A 17,757-nucleotide genomic window follows, 5' to 3' on the forward strand; every position below is an offset into this window, starting at 1 on the left:
ATTTTACAGTTGGTAGTATATATATGTCTATGCTACTCTCTCACTTCATCCCAGCTTCCCCTTCATTCCCTGCCCCCCCCAAATCTCATGTCCTCCAGTCCATTCTCTGCATCTACATCCTTACTCTTGTCTTGTTACTGGGTTCATCAGTACCATTTTTTTTTTTTTTTTAGATTCCGTATATATGAGTTAGCATACAATATTTGTTTTTCCCTTTCTGGCTTACTTCACTCTGTAAGACAGACTCTAGGTCCATCCACCTCATTACATATAGCTCCATTTCATTTCTTTTTATAGCTGGGTAATATTCCATTGTATATATATATGCCACATCTTCATTATCCATTCATTTGTTGATGGCCATTTAGGTTGCTTCCATGTCCTGGCTATTGTAAATAGTGCTGCAGTAAACATTATGGTACATGTTTCTTTTTGGATTATGGTTTTCTCTGGGTATATGCCCAGTAGTGGGATGACTGGATCATATGGTAGTTCTATTTTTAGTATTTTAAGGAACCTCCAAACTGTTTTCAATAGTGGCTGTACCAACTTACACTCTCGCCAACAGTGCAAGAGAGTTCCCTTTTCTCCACACCCTCTCCAACATTTGTTGTTTCTAGATTTCTTGTTGATGGCCATTCTGAGTGGTGTGAGGTGATACCTCATTGTGGCTTTGAATTGCATTTCTCTAATGATGAGTGATGTTGAGCATCTTTTCATGTGTTTGTTGGCCATCTGTATGTCTTCTTTGGAGAAATGTCTATTTAGGTCTTCTGCCCATTTGTGGATTAGGTTAGTTGCTTTTTTGGTATTAAGCTGAATGACCTGCTTGTATATTTTGGAGATTAATCCTTTGTCTGTTGTTTCACTGACAACTATCTTTTCCCATTCGGAGGGTTGCCTTCTTGTCTTGTTTATGGTTTCTTTCGCTGTACAAAAGCTTTTAAGTTTTATTAGGTCCCATTTGTTTATTCTTTTTTAATAAATTTATTTATTTATTTATTTATTTATTTATTTATTTGCTGCATTGGGTCTTCATTGCTGCACACGGGCTTTCTCTAGTTGTGGTGAGCAGGGGCTACTCTTCATTGTAGTGTGCAGGCTCCTCATTGTAGTGGCTTGTTTTGGAGCACGGTCTCTAGGCACATGGGCTTCAATAGTTGCGGCACATGGGCTCAATAGTTGTGGCTCACGGGCTCTAGAGCACAGGCTCAGTAGTTGTGGTGCTCAGGCTTCGGTGCTCCATGGCATGTGGAATCTTCCCAGGGCAGGGCTCGAACCCGTGTCCCCTGCATTGGCAGGCAGATTCTTTACCACTGCACCACCTAGGAAGTCCCCATTTATTTATTCTTGATTTTATTTCCATGATTCTAGGAGGTGGGTCCACAAGGATCTTGCTTTGATGGATGCCATAGAGTGTTCTGCCTATGTTTTCCTCTAGGAGTTTTATAGTATTTGGCCTTACATTTAGGTCTTTAATCCATTTGGAGTTTATGTTTGTGTATGGTGTTAGGAAGTGTTCTAATTTCATTCTTTTATATGTTGCTGTCCAGTTTTCCCAGCACTACTTATTGAAGAGGCTGTCTTTTTTCCATTGTATATTCTTGCCTCCTTTGTGAACTATAAGGTGCCCATATGTGCTTGGGTTTACCTCTGAGTTCTCTATTCTGTTCCATTGATCTTCCTTTCTCTTTTTGTGCCAGTACCATACTGTCTTGATCACTATGGCCTTGTAGTATAGTTTGAAGTCAGGAAGCCTAATTCCACCAACTCCATTTTTCCTTCTCAAGATTGCTTTGGCTATTTGGGGTCTTCTGCGTTTCCATACAAATCGTAAGATTTCTTGTTCTAGTTCTGTGAAAAATGCCATTGGTAATTTGATAGGGATTGTGCTGATTCTGTAAATTGCTTTGGGTAGTATAGTCATTTTCACAATGTTGATTCTTCCAATCCAAGAACATGGTATGTCTCTCCATCTGTTTGTGTCGTTTTTGATTTCTTTCATCAATGTCTTAAAGTTTTCTGCATACAGATCTTTTGCCTCCTTAGGCAGGTTTATTCCTAGGTATTTGATTCTTGTTGTTGCAATGGTGAATGGGAGAGTTTCCTTAATTTCTCTTTCTGCTCTTCCGTTGTTAGTGTATAGGAATGCAAGAGATTTCTGTGCATTAATTTTGTATCCTGCTACTTTACTGAATTCATCCATTAGTGCTAGCAGTTTTCTGGTAGCATCTTTAGGGTTTTCTATGTATAATATCACGTCATCTGCAAAGAGTGACAATTTTACTTCTTTTTTTGCAATTTGGATTCCTTTTATTTCATTTTCTTCTCTGATTGCTGTGGCTAAAACTTCCAAAACTATGTTGAATAATAATGGTGAGAGTGGACACCCTTGTCTTGTTCCTGTTCTTAGAGGGAATGCTTTCAGTTTTTCACCATTTAGAAGAACAATGTTGGCTTTTGGTTTGTCATATATGGCTTTTATTATGTTGAGGTAATTTCCTTCTATGCCCATTTTCTAGAGAGTTTTTATCATAAATGGATGTTGAATTTTGTCAAAAGCTTTTTCTGCATCTATTGAGATGATCATATGGTTTTTATGCTTCAATTCAGGTTTTTGTTTTTAACAGTAGTTGTTTAAAGACATACCTGCAAATTTTCCAGATGACAGAGTTTTAAATTTCTAGTGTTTCAATTTTCTATTTTTTAAATTGTCATCACATAATGTCATTAGTACTCTTTTATATTTATTTCCTGACCCCATGCAAGTCAGATTTTATGAATGTTTCATCAGTCCTCGTATATCTGCAACATATCTATCTATATCTGAATTAAATACACTTTACTGATTATATTGTATTTTTTAATGCCATTTACAAAATATTTCTGGGTTACCGCACCTCTGGACATAGTGTAGAATTGCATCTCTCTGCCCCCACCTTGTGGTTGGGTGAGGCAATGAAATGAATTGTAAGCAAAAGTGACATGTGCCATGTAATTGCTGGCCAGGTATTCCAGAGTGTTCTTTTCCAATCAAACCCGGTAACTGGCAATAGACCATGGCTAATTTGCTATCCTGTGTTCCTTAGTGAGTACTCTGAGCAGAGTCCTCTTCTAATTCTTGAAGACATATGGTGAAAACAAGGAATAATTACTTGTTATTTTAAGACATCGGGATTGGGGTACTGTTTGTTATTGCAGCTAAACCAAGCCAATATTGATTGAATTATCTTTCATAATTTTACTTACTTTTGTTCACTTGATTGATCATTGTTAGGAGAATTGCAGTCCTCATCTACTGATGGTTGTCTGTCCGTTTGTACTTGAATCTCCTATAGTTTTTGTTTCATTAAGATTATGGCCAAAGTAACTAGCATCTAAGTCTTAATAACTGCTATATTGTCATAATTAATTGTACTATTTAGCATTATAAAATCACCTCTTTTGTTTCACTTAATACCTCTTTGCATAATTTTTAGCTCAGTTAAGATAGCAACACATGATTTATTTTTGTTTTTACTTGTTAGATCCCTTTGGCCCTATTTCTAGGTCACAAAGTTTTTAAGTATGTTTCTTCCATAAGGCAAAGAATGTGGGGGAATTTAAAGCATTTTTGCATAAATGTCCAAAAAGAGCAATATTACTTCTAGTTCAGTCTTACAGTATTTTGAGATTTCCATTTTTTAAATAGATTTTAAAATATTGTTCCATGTGTGGCCACTTTGGTTTTTTGCTTATAGTTAAGAAAGTTTTTATTTTCTTTTAGTGGTTAACTTTATATTATATTCTTAAGAATACACACACATATATACAATATGTAGATATATAGGGTTTTTTTCTTTTTTACTTTTTCATGAGAAAGTGATTAAATTTGTATATTTTTCCTTCTCACCTTCTTCTTTCTCTCTTCCACCATCTATTTCTTGTTCATTATATTTTCTTTCACAGTATTTTAGTGTTTAACTTTATAATTGTATAAAAGCATAATTCTATTAATTACTTTGTAGGTTTGTGAATTTTGTGTGGACTTTTAGCAGCATACTATCACTATGTCCATCCTTTGACTCCCAGTTTTTCTTAGTGTAATATTTCTTACCATAACTTCTCCTTTTATTAGTATTAAACTTAAACAGATGTTCACTAACATTGACTTGGAAATGTTTTGAGTTCTTTCATGGTTGGCTCTATTCTATCACTTAAGAAAAATTCATGGGAACATTATTCCCTCAGTTCTTGCATGTGTGTACTTAAGACTGTTTGTTGCTTTTGTATTAGAATGAAAATTTAGCCAAGAAGAGAATTCTTCTTTTTTTCTTTAAAACTGTAGGTGTTGCCTGACTGACTTCTAGCTTTTAATGTTGCTGTTGTTAAGTCACAGGACAGACTGATTTTTCTCTTGGAAATGCCTTTATTGTTATTATATTTAGAATCCTTGAAATATAAAAGATTCTTTCATTGAAGTGTGACAGATTTATTAGGCTAGGGGAAAATTCATTAGTTTGATTATTCTGATTTAATTTTCTCAGTGTCATGGTAACTTCTTCAATATATAATCAATTCTTCTTTTAAAAAAGTACCTAGTCCTAACTACTGGGCCATCAGGGAATTCCATCTTTAAATATTTGTTTATTTATATCATTCCCACTTTTTCATGAATTCTAATTATACAGTTAAAGAATTTCCTTTGCCATCTTTCATACCTATCATTTTCTCTTATTTTTAAATTCTCTATTTTTGTTTCATTTTCAAATCCTGATTTTTTATTGTGCTTTGTGTCATTCATTGTATTGTTAGCACTATACTTTTGTTTTTAGCAATTTAATCTTCAAATCTAACATTTCATTTTTCCATTATTTCTCAAGGTCTACTAAATTATGTTTTGAATCATTATGCTGTGTTCTGTCTCTTCCTTGAGTTATTTTAACTTTGATTTCTGTTCTTGTCCCATAGTGAGTGACTACTATTGTTATTATAAATTATTAAGTTTTCTCCACTTCATGGCAACAGTTTTCTCTGAGAATTCTTCATTAGGCATTTGTTTTTCCTTCTTTCTTTTTTATTAAAAACAAATTCTTGCTGAAGGAATTAAGTTTTCTTACACTAACCATTTTGAAGGGTATTTGTGTAGGAAGAGACTAGGGGCAATTTCCTTGAGACCTGGGTTACTGTGTTCGTTCTTTTAGTCTTTCCTTCTCCACTAACCATGAAGATGGGTAGCTGGGTGATTTTATGCACATTTTTTTGAAATTAATAAACTATTTTTAGGTTCACAGCAAAATGGAGCAGAAACTACAAGGAGTTCCCATATATTCCCTGGCCACACACCTACACAGCCTCTCTCACCACTATCAGCATCCCCCACTAGAATGGTACATTTGTTACCATTGATGAACCCACATTAGCACATCATTATCACCCAAAGTCTGTGGTTTACATTAGGGCTCACTCTTGGTGTTGTACATTTTATGGGTTTTGACATGAATAATAACATATATCCATCATTTCAGTATCATACAGAATAGTTTTAGCACCCTAAAAATCCTCTTTGTTCTGCCTATTCATCTCTCCATCTCTCCAACCGCTAGTAACCACTGATCTTTTTATCAGTCTTTTTACTGTCTGCATAGTTTTGTCTTTTCAGATTGGCTCCTTTCACTTAGCAATATGCATTTATTTCCTCCATGTTTTTTCATGGCTTGAGAGTTCATTTCTTTTTGGCACTGAATAATATTCCATTCTCTGGATGTACCACATTTTATTTATTCATTTACCTAATGAAGGACATCTTGGTTGTTCCTAAGTTTTGCCAATCTTGAAAAAGCTCCTACATACATCCATGTCCAGGTTTTTGTGTGAACATAACTTCTTAACTCCTTTGGGTGAAGACAAAGATGAAAGTGCAGAATTGATAATAAGGGTATGTGTAGAGTTCTAAGGAACTGCCAAACTGGCTTCCAAAGTGGCTGAAAAATTGCAAGTTTATTCAAAAAGAAATAAAACCTATCAAAATGTATTTGTGAACTACAGAAAAGTATTTATTATTCAAAGAAGAATAACATATGTATTCATATTTCATCCTATTTGCTTCAAACACTCTGAAAGCTAAATTATTTATCCTGCATACTCAGTTTGTGGGGGAAATTAATTTGAAAATTGAAGAACACAGAGACACAAACATTTAGTTCCATTTTAAGGGTCATTTATTTGTAGAGCTTTAGCTTTTCCAAACATTAGTATTAATTAATCTTTTTATATTTAAAAAGTAATTCATCATTTTTTATAACTTATTTCTCATCTAAAACATATGGACCACCCAAAAAACAACTGAAAAAAAAAATTGCCCTTATTTTAGGCTTTATCTGTGCCAGGTCTGCAAATAATTTTGTAAAGCTAACAAGACTCCTATAATTCTGTTAGGTGTATAATATTTGTATTAAACCTCTCCACATTTAATAATGTCAAAATTCCATTGAAATGTTTAACTCTTACTTATTCTTATGGCTCCAAGCCAATGGAAAACATGCGAACTTAAATAGATGGAGAGGAATGAAACTAACATTTTATTTTTAAATTTTATTTATTTACTTATTATTTTTTGGGGGGGTACACCAAGTTCAATCAGCTGTTTTCATACACATATCCCTGTATTCCCTCCCTTCCTTGACTCCCCACCCCTTGAGTCCCCCCCACCCTCCCCGCCCCAGTCCTCTAAGGCATCTTCCATCCTCGAGTTGAAACTAACATTTTTAAACACCTTTTATATGCCAGGCATTCTTCTTGCCTGCAAATACTGTATTTCCTTCTTCCAACAATTCTGAAAGTTAAGGATGGTAACCCTATTTTGTAAGTGAGAAAATAGACATTCAGAGTATTTGGTAAAACTAAAACTGTCTGCCTTCAATGTGCGGTCTTGCCTATTTCAATATACTCTATTCCCAACAGCAGTAAAACACACTCCAAATTCCTTCACTAACTAGGAACATCAAACAAAATGACTCTGAAATATGTGTCTGAAACATTTTGTGTTCACTGCTCAGTGGTAGTGTCGAGCAATGGATGAAACGTGGTCTTTCAACCAAGGCGAACACTGGTTAAGAAACAGGATCTGCCTCTTACAAGATGTATGTATGACCTTAGGCAAACTGCTTATCTTTGTGCCTCAGTTTCCTCTTCTATGAAATGCACGTGGTAATAACTACCTTGCAATGTTTTTTATGAAAATTGTCAACAATGTATTTTAATCATGTAATACTTTTCTTGAAACACTATGATTTCAATAAACTCTATCTTTTCATATATTAGAAGAAATTATAGCAGTTTCAACTGTACCCATTTTTTTTTGTCTTGTGCTACTAATCTAATTTGCCTGGCTGCTAAAATGCAAAGGTGTTTGTTGTAAAAATATGCAGATAATTAGATTTTATTAATTCTATATTTATCGAAGAAATAATACAAGGGGTCAGTTTTTTTCCCCAAGAATCGTTCCTTTTTCCTTTTTCTTTTTTTCATTGCCTATTTGCTTGAAGTCAAAAGAAGGGAGAACTGGTGTACTAACCATGCTCTGTGTCCCTCATATTGAATTTGTTAAATTCCTTTTTAGCTATTTTTTAAGATTAATTAATTTATTTTTTGACTGCGTTGGGTCTTTGTTGCTACACGTGGACTTTAGTTGCAGACAGCGGGGGCTACTCTGTTGCAGTGCATGGGCTTCTCATTGCGGTGGCTTCTCTTGTTGTAGAGCACTGGCTCTAGGCTGCATGGGCTTCAGTAGTTGTGGCACGTGGGCTCAGTAGTTGTGGCTCATGGACTTAGTTGCTCCATGACACGTGGGATCTTCCCGGACCAGGGATCAAAACCGTGTCCCCTGCATTGGCAGGTGGATTCGTAACCACTGTGCCACCTGGGAAGTCCCTAGCTATTTTATAAAATGGGATTTCAAGATATTGTGTTTGAATAAAGCGCTCCTTAACCAGCAGACAAACAACATACTCTTTGTCCAACCTTCTTAGTTTACGGATACATAAAAAGAGGCCCAGGGAAAATGGCACAGAAATGTAGAAAATATGGCCCAAGGTCGTACAGAATCAGATCTAGCATGTACTTATGTCTAGGGAATTTCAGTTGTATTTTAGTCCAAGTTTGTAATATAGAGTTGGATCAGTTACTAGATAATAGGCTTGAATGGAAGATAAGTTGTATCTCCTGCTTAACCCCTAAAATCTTCCCTACAATAACTGAAATTTCTGAAATTTGAGATTTATTTATATGATCAACCCCTCTTTGAAATTCAAATCCTCTGTAAGGATAACCAAAGTTGTAATCATAATCATAAAATTAATATAAGATTGTTTTCCTCCTACAACCACTTTGGAGGAAATGGATCTTCAACAGAATAAGGTTAAAAAAAGTAAAGGTAAATTTGAAGTACATAGAACTAGTGTAGAAGACAAGCTTACGTTGAGAAGCTCTAGAACATTAGAGAGCAGCCAGTGATACTAGGAAATTTAGTTTGAGGAAAGATGTTGAATAGCAGAGGGAAAGTCAAAGATGAGATTCTTTCACTTGCAGCTCTGCTTTAGGTACACACTGGTCATAGTGAATTAGAGAAGCGCTTTCCTGGTAAGTGTGCTAAATTCAGTTCTTGGGTCCAACCTCCAGAGAATATGATTTTGTAGATGATATGAATGACCATGCTTTGAGTACCAGTGAATTAGAGTGTAGGCAGAAAACTCAAGAATTGTGATTCTCAAATCTAGATGTATAATAGAATCACCCAGGTTGCTTAGAAAACATCTTCTGACCATTTCCTCAGAGATTCTGATTTAATTGGTCATGATGGATAAAGGGAAGTCATACTTTGAAAAGTTCTACCAGATGATTAGCATGTGCACCAAGTTTGAAAACTACTGGAAGAACAACACCAGAAGAACACATAGTGTTTCAATATAAACGACTGCAGTTGGCCCTTTAGAGTAAAACTAACTGTAGAGTGCTAACGGGCAAGCAGTCACTATCCTGTTCCAGCTGATTATTTCTATGAGGCTAGGCAGACTCTGTGCTGATCTTTATGTTGTTTTGAAAGAAGATTAAAATAAAATATTTTTAGAAATCTCTAAATATTCAAATATTGACAACCATTTCAAATAAACTTTAAACTACCATAGGGGTAAAAGATAAAGTGTTTATGGCCAAATATAGTTCACAGGACACAGCTTGTAAATTTTTGATTCAGAGAATTTCCAAGCAAATTCTCTGTTTGTTCTAATTAGTGTACAAATAGAGTGTGGTTTTTTTTCATGTGGAATGACATCTAGTTCTTAAAAACAAATTGTAATTAGAATTAAGTTGAGAGAGTAATCTCTTTTGTATTTGGTTGAAGGAGGTGACCCAGATTAAAATGGCCAGAAAGTGTTAAATAACCACCCAAATGTGATGAACTATTATTATTATGAAATAATAGGTTCCAAGATTTGAAAAATATTTGAAAATAAAATACATTGTCCTAATGAATTGGGTTCTAACAGTATGTCCCACCAGTATAGATAAAGCTTTATTAAATCAGATCATTCAACAATTTATTTTGCCTTTATATCTATCCAGAATTTTAGATTGTGCTCTAACTGTAGGATATATTCTGTCCCAAACTAATCAATTCATGGATAACTGTGCCCTGAAATACTATACATTTCATAATTATAAAAATTTCATGCTGTGTGTGTTTAAATTTGCAGTGCTATAAATGATGATAACTCAACTAAAATATTATTAAAATTAAATATGTAAAGTTAAAAAGAACTCTAAACAAAACATTTTGTTTATACTGTTAGAGCATCTGTTAGTCTAACAGACCCTTCTGTGTAATTATTGATGAGGTCTCTATAACAGCTCTCTTACTACTAAATTAACTGAATTTTTAAAAAATACAGCAAATCTGTAATTGAAATATGTTTTAGAATTTTCACACACATGTGATGCAAAATAAATGTATCATTCAAACATAAGCATAAAATGAAGATGAGTCAGAAGTCATTTCATACCATAATGCATGCATCAAAAAATACCTTCTTCCTTTTTACCTAGCATCACATTATGATTCTATTACTGTAGGTGAAATGCAGACTCAAGTATTTCCAAGGTGAAAGGGCTATAAAATGATTTTATGTAAGATTAACACACGTTCTATACTATATTTATACATTTTACATATCCTCTAGATCCCTTGGTTTTAATAGGGATGTTATAACAGAGACTCCCTTTCTTCAATCAGCAGACATATGACCCCGACAGATAGTTACAGTACTTATGTCTACATTCTCAAAATGCAAATCAAAACAGAAAGGAAGCTACAACTGCCAACAATGACTTACAGAGGGGGTCAAAAGGTCAAATGCCTACAGGAGACAAGCAGGTGACATAAACGAGGGGAGCAGGCCAGAAATAACATGCCCAGTGTATAGGTAGAGCAGCTCTTCAGATATAGCTAATAGCTGTCACAAGCAGTTGTAGGTCCTGTGTTATAATATCAGATTGTTCAACAGAAGCCAGAAATCTGGATTTTTCAGGGAATATATTCTGCTTTTTAAATATTTCCAATCTATAGAAATGCCTTTATGACATTATCTAAACCAAACAAAATATCTATGTGCAATATCAATCTCTGTCATAAAGGGGCAGAGATGACAAATAAGGAAACTGATATAAAATTCTTACCATGGTTGTATTACAGAAAACACATATTGGAAAAGTAGTATACATACACATGCCTGTGTGCCCAGACACAACTTCCTCATTAAACATTTGTCAGCAAAAGTACAATGTAAATGTACTAATTAAATGTAAATGAGTATAAGGGGCTGGGGGCTGTGATAATAAGGAACTATTCATTCATTCATTCATTCATTCATTCATTATGCAAATATTTACCAGACCCTGTTCTAGGTGCTGGGAATATGGTGTTTAAAACATGGTCTTTTTTTCCTTGGAGTTTATACATCAGTGAGGATATAGCCAAATAAATAAATATATGATATGCATTAAAACTAAACCATCACACAGTAAGTGCTATCAAAAATATTCAGCTGTATAAGTTATAGGATTGTCATTTGTAAGGTTTATGACAAAAAATGTTGTTTAGTTCCTATGCTTATGTAAAGAGAAAAAAAGATAAAAAGAGTTCTTTATTTTAGCTTGTTTATATCATGGGTAAAAAAATAGACTTATTATTAAGTCATACGAAGTAGAATGGGGAGTTACTGTTTAATGTCTAGAATTTCAGTTTTCTAAGGTAAAAAAAGTTCTTGAGATGGATGATGATAATGGTTACACAACAACATAGATGCGTTTAAACCCACTAAACTGTAAATTTACAAACTGGCTGCGATGGTAAATTTTATGTTATATGTATTTCACCACAATAAAAAAATTGGGGAACAAAATAAAAAAAAAACAGGTGAGGGCCAGAATTTGGCCTTCAGGCTATAGTTTACTGACTCCTGACTGATTGTATACCCTTCTGGGTTATCTGACTTTGATGTGGCATTGCTTTTGAGCTATTTTACAATCTATAAGTTGTGGATAGCTGATAGCAATGCAAAATAATTATTTCCTAAGCACAAAATATCATTTATGTCCAGCAGAGATTCAGTTGATTTCCTTCTCCCACATGGACAAAATCATTTTCATGTCCATTTGCAAATTTCATTTCAATATTCCTTTACTTCCTATAAATTTTCATTTCTTTAACTTTTCCTCTGAACTGCTTATGATGTCTAAACCAGGTCCCTCACATAATCAGTGAAAATCCTTAATACGTGGTTTTTCTTTTATTAGCTGTGTGAGTCTTATGATTTTACCTTTTTTGGAAAATTATCCATTAATAGTGGGCATATTGTTGATACCTGAATCTTCAGAGTGGAAGGAGTTGTATTGCTATAAAATTATATAACTATGTGGTTGTTCATTATAATTTCTTTCCAGGAATATTTGTTGAATGAGCCATTTTATCCAAAACATAAGATTGTGTTCTCACTTAAAAATAGACTAAAAATAGAGAATAAAAAAAAAATGTGTGTTGTATATGGAAGTGAAAAAATCCCAAATGAGGTATATATCCAGTCATTCCCTGTCTCCCTCAGAAGTTAAGAACTTGTTTTTCTCTCTTCAAAGATATAATCTGATGACTAATTACCTTATATACCCTACATATGTGTTATTTGTGTGATTTCCAATTGATGTAACATCAAGTATTGAGAAGTGCTCTGAAGAAAACTAAAATAGAGTAGCATTGTGACAGTGGCAATTGGTGACAGCTTGGAGTAGCATTGCTATCTTTCATGGAGGTCTTCTTGTTTGCCAGTAGTAAACATCCATACTGGTTCCCACTTAGGAATACATTATACCTTACTGAACCTTTTTAAATGAAGAAAAACCGGACTAAGGGAAGAGAAGCTTTTCAAAATTATATGGCAGTACAGAGCCAAGTTCTCATTCAAAGACTATTATTTAATTTTCCATTTATATGAGTCTAGGTTCAACTTAGGATATACTTCACCCTAACTAGTTGATGCAGAAAGAAAAATACTAAATGGAAATAAATGGATTTCAGATTTTGTTAGGAAGGCTGAAGAAACAAGGTTTAGGTTGAATGTGAAGGTAGGTTTCTCAAAGCCATGCCATGTAACTGGCCCTCCAAGGGAGTTGATGATCTTGCCAATGTCAGGAAGATGCCTACATAATTGGAAACCTCTCACTCCCTCTTGCAAGAGCACCAGAGTTAGAACTAACTGCTGAGCAATCATCGACAGAAAAACACTGGAACAAACCAGAAAAGACACCCCATATCCAGAGACAAAGGAGAAGCCACAATGAGATGGTAGGAGGGGTGCAATCACATTAAAATCAAATCCCATAAATGCTGGGTGGGCAACTCACAAACTGGAGAACAGTTATACAACAGAAGTTGACCCACTAAAGTGAGGGTACTGAGCCCCACATCTGGCTTCCCAACCTGGGGGTCTGGCAATGGGAGGAGGAATCCCCAGAGAATCAGACGTTGAAAGCCAGTGGGATTTGATTGCAGGACCTCCACAGGACTGGAGGAAACACACACTCCACTCTTGGAGGGCACACAAAAAATGGTGTGTGCACCAGGACCCAGGAGGAAGGAGCAGTGACCCCATAGGAGACTGAACCAGAGCTACCTGCTGGTGTTGGAGGGTTGCCTACAGAGGTGGGGGGCAGCTATGGCTCATCGTGGGAACAGGGACACTGGCAGCAGAGGTTCTGGGAAGTGCTAATTGGCGTGAGCCCTCCTGGGAGTCTGGAGTCCATCTGCCATTAGCCCCACCAAAGAGCCTGTAAGCTCCAGTGCTGGGTAACCTCAGGCCAAACAACCAACAGGGTGGGAACAGAGCCCCACCCATTGGCAGACAAGTGGATTAAAGTCTTACTGAGCTCCACCCACCCAGCAGTCCCTCCCATCAGGAGGCATGCATGAGCCTCTTGGACAGCTTCCTCCACAAGAGGGCAGACAGCAGTATCAAGCAGTATCAGCAGTATTTCATTCTGTGGAACTGAAAACCACAGCCACAGAAAGGTAGAGAAAATATAAAGGCAGAGGACTTTGTACCAGATGAAGGGACAAGATAAAACCCCAGAAAAAAAACTAAATGAAGTGGAGATAGGCACCCTTCCAGAAAAAAAATTCAAAATAATGATGGTGAAGATGATCCAGGACTTTGAAAAAAGACTGGATACAAAGATCAAAAAGATGCAAGAAAAGTTTAACAAAGACCTAGAAGAATTAAAGAACAAACAAACAGATATGCAACACAATAACTGAAATGAAAAATACACTGGAAGGAAACAATAGCAGATTAACGGAGACAGAAGGGCAAATAAGTGACCTGGAATACAGTATGGTGAAAATCACAGATGTGGAAAAGAATTAAAAAAAAAGAATGAAAAGAACTGAAGACAGCCTAAGAGACCTCTGGGACAATGTTAAACACACCAACATTCGCATTATAGGGGTCCCAGAAGGAGAAGAGAGAGAGAAATGACCTGAGAAAATATTGGAAGAGATTATAGTTGAAAACTTCCCTACCATGAGAAAGGAAATAGCCACCCAAGTCCAGGAAGTGCAGAGAGTCCCAGGCAGGATAAACCCAAGGAGAAACACACCAAGACACATAGTAGTCAAATTAACAAAAATTAAAGACAGAGAAAAATTATTAAAAGCAACAAAGGAAAAATAACAACATACAAGGGAACTCCTATAAGGTTAACAGCTGATTTCTCAGCAGAAACTCTGCAAGCCAGTAGGGAGTGGCATGATATATTTAAAGTGATGAAAGGGAAGAACCTACAACCAAGAATACTCTACCCAGCAAGGATCTCATTCAGATTTTATGGAGAAATCAAAAGCTTTACAGACAAGCAACAGCTAAGAGAATTCAGAACCACCAAACCTGCCCTACAACAAATGCTAAAGGAACTTCTCTAAGTGAGAAACATAAGAGCGGAAAATGACCTACAAAACCAAAAACAAAACAATTAAGAAAATGGTAATAGGAACATACATATCGATCATGACCTTGAATGTAAATGGACTAAATGCACCAACCAAAAGACACAGAGTGGCTGAATGGATACAAAAACAAGACCCATATATATGCTGTCTACAAGAGACCCACTTCAGACCTAGGGACACATGCAGACTGAAAGTGAGGGGTTGGAAAAAGATATCCCTTGCAAATGGAAATCAAAAGAAAGCTGGAGTAGTGATACTCATCAGATAAAACAGACTTTAAAATAAAAAATTTTACAAGAGACAAGAAAGGACACTACATAAAGATCAAGGGATCAATCCAAGAAGAGGCGATAACAATTATAAATATATACGCACCCAATATAGGAGCACCTCAATACATAAGACAAATGCTAAAAACTATGAAAGAGGAAATTGACAGTAACACAATCATAGTGGGGGACTTTAACACCCCACTTACACCAATGGACAGATCATCCAGAAAGAAAATTAGTAAGGAAACACGAGCTTTAAATGACACAAGAAGTAAATCTATAATTTTAATAAAAAAAAAGAGATTCAAGACAGAGAAAAGGATCTACCTCTAGCAGGGAAGAATGGTAGCATCACACTGCAAAGAGTGTAAAAATAGAGAAGTGTTATTTATTGAAGCCGTTGTTATAATGACCTCCTTTCTGCATTGTAGTCTAGAAGCCCTGTTTTTGAATTGTGTAAAGTTTAATGAAGTCTTTTATAATCCTGTTGATTGGAAACTGTGGTAAATTACTGTAGTATTGCCACCCAGTGTATCATACTTCTCTGAATCTATGCCTTTGTGTATCCCCCTTTGACACTGACTCTGGACTTGGCCAAGAGACTTGCTTTGGCCAGTGAGACATCAGCAAATCGAACACAGCAGAAGCTTGATAAAAGCGTGTGCACTGAGGCTTGTTCTATTGAAACTCCACCTTGAGACTGCCATGCCATAAAGAAACCTGGGATGAAAGACCAAGTAGCAAGAAGATTTCATCTGAGCTCTGGCTGCAGAAGCTACACCAGCTGGAAGCAGCTACATAAGTGAGTCAAGATAAAACAAGCAGAAGGACCACACAGTCAACCCATGGGATCATAAAACTAATAAAATGTACTTCTTTAAAAAAACAAAAAAATTGGAAACCTCAGGTACAGCTTCTGGCTCCGGACAAGTCAGCATCTGATAAAACTCAATCAGCAAATTGGAAGCCTCATGTCCTGCTTCTTTCTTTTCTCACTTAAGTCAGTTTGTGTTATCTGCAGGTGCTTCTGATTGATGTAATCTCAAACACAGCCCTAGATCTAAGGAATTCTGGGAAATGTATCTTGTGACTCCCAGTCTCTGTAATACAGGAAATCACCAGGAAGATGCCAAAGTATATGCTGAGTTAGTGTATCTAACTTATCCCCCAAATTATTGACTCAGACTGGTGCTCATTCCAAACCCTCCCATCCTCTAACTGTTCTGAAGAGATAAGGTTGAAGGTAATGAGAGTTGGGAGATGTCCACCCTCCTGAGCCTTTGCCTCCTAGCTCTTCCAGTGATTCAGTGTGTTCTTTATAGTTTGAGGTTGTTGAGCACTTATGAAAAAAGCTGGTATAAACATTCAAATACAGAATTTTGTGAGAACATGAGGTGTTATTTCCCCCCAGATAAGTACTTAGGAATGGCATGCTGAGATGGGTGGAAAGTGTATGTTTAACTTTATTAGAAACTGCTAAACTTTTTTTTTAAAGCTCTTTATTGGAGTATAATTGCTTTAAACTGTTGTGCCACTTTTTGCTGTACACCAAAGTGAATTGGCTGTATTTATACATGTATCCCCATATCCCCTCCCTCCCGCAACTCCCTCCCACACTCCCTATACTAGCCCTCTAACTCATCACCCATCATCGAGTTGATCTCCCTATGTTATGCAGCAACTTCCCACTATCTATTTTATATTTGGTAGTGTATATGTCAATGCTACTCTCTCACTTCATCCCAGCTTCCCCTGTGCCCCACTCCCCACAACCCCGTGTCCTCAAGTCTGTTCTTTAGATCTGCATCTTTATTGTTGCCCTGTCACTGGGTTCATCTATACCATTTTTGTAGATTCCATATATATGAGTTAGCATATGATATTTGTTTTTCTCTTTCTAGCTTACTTCGCTCTGTATGACAGTCTCTAGGCCCATCCACCTCACTACAAATAACTCAATTTCATTCCTTCTTATGGCTGAGTAACATTGCATTGTATATTTGTGCCACATCTTCTTTATCCATTCATCTGTTGATGGGCATTTAGGTTGCTTCCATGTCCTGGCTATTGTAAATATTGCTGCAGTGAACATTGTGGTACATGGTTTTTTTGGATTATGGTTTTCTCAGGATATATGTGCAGGAGCAGGATTGCTGGGTCATATGGTAGTTCCATTTTTAGTGTTTTAAGGAATCTCCATACTGTTTGCGGATTGTCTTCTTTTCTTGTTTATGGTTTCCTTTGCCGTGCAAAAGCTTTTAAGTTTCATTAGGTCCCATTTGTTTATTCTTGATTTTATTTCCATTATTCTAGGAGGTGGGTCAAAAAGGATCTTACTTTGATGTATGTCTTAGAGTGTTCTGCCTATGTTTTCCTCTAAGAGTTTTATAGTGTCTGGCCTTACATTTAGGTCTTTAATCCATTTGGAGTTTATGTTTGTGTATGGTGTTAGGAAATGTTCAAATTTCATTCTTTTACATATAGCTGTCCAATTTTCCCAGGACCACTTATTGAAGAGGCTTTTTTCCATTATATATTCTTGCCTCCTTTTTGAACGATAAGGTGCCCATATGTGCGTGGGTTTATCGCTGGGCTCTCTATTCTGTTCAGTTGATCTTCCTTTCTCTTTTTGTGCCAGTACCATACTGTCTTAATCACTGTGGCTTTGTAGTATGGTTTGAAGTCAGGAAGCCTGATTCCACCAACTTCGTCTTTCCTTCTCAAGATTGTTTTGGCTATTCGGGTCTTTTGCATTTCCATACAAATCATAAACTTTCTTGTTCTAGTTCTGTGAAAAATGCCATTGGTAATTTGATAGGGATTGCATTGATTCTGTAACTTGCTTTGGGTAGTATAGTCATTTTCACAATGTTTATTTTTCCAATCCAGGAATATGGTATGTCCCTCCATCTGTTTATATCGCCTTTGACTTCTTTCATCAGTGTCTTATAGTTT

The sequence above is a fragment of the Hippopotamus amphibius genome, chromosome 2, assembly GCF_030028045.1.
Source record: "Hippopotamus amphibius kiboko isolate mHipAmp2 chromosome 2, mHipAmp2.hap2, whole genome shotgun sequence".
Taxonomy (NCBI): Eukaryota; Metazoa; Chordata; class Mammalia; order Artiodactyla; family Hippopotamidae; genus Hippopotamus; species Hippopotamus amphibius.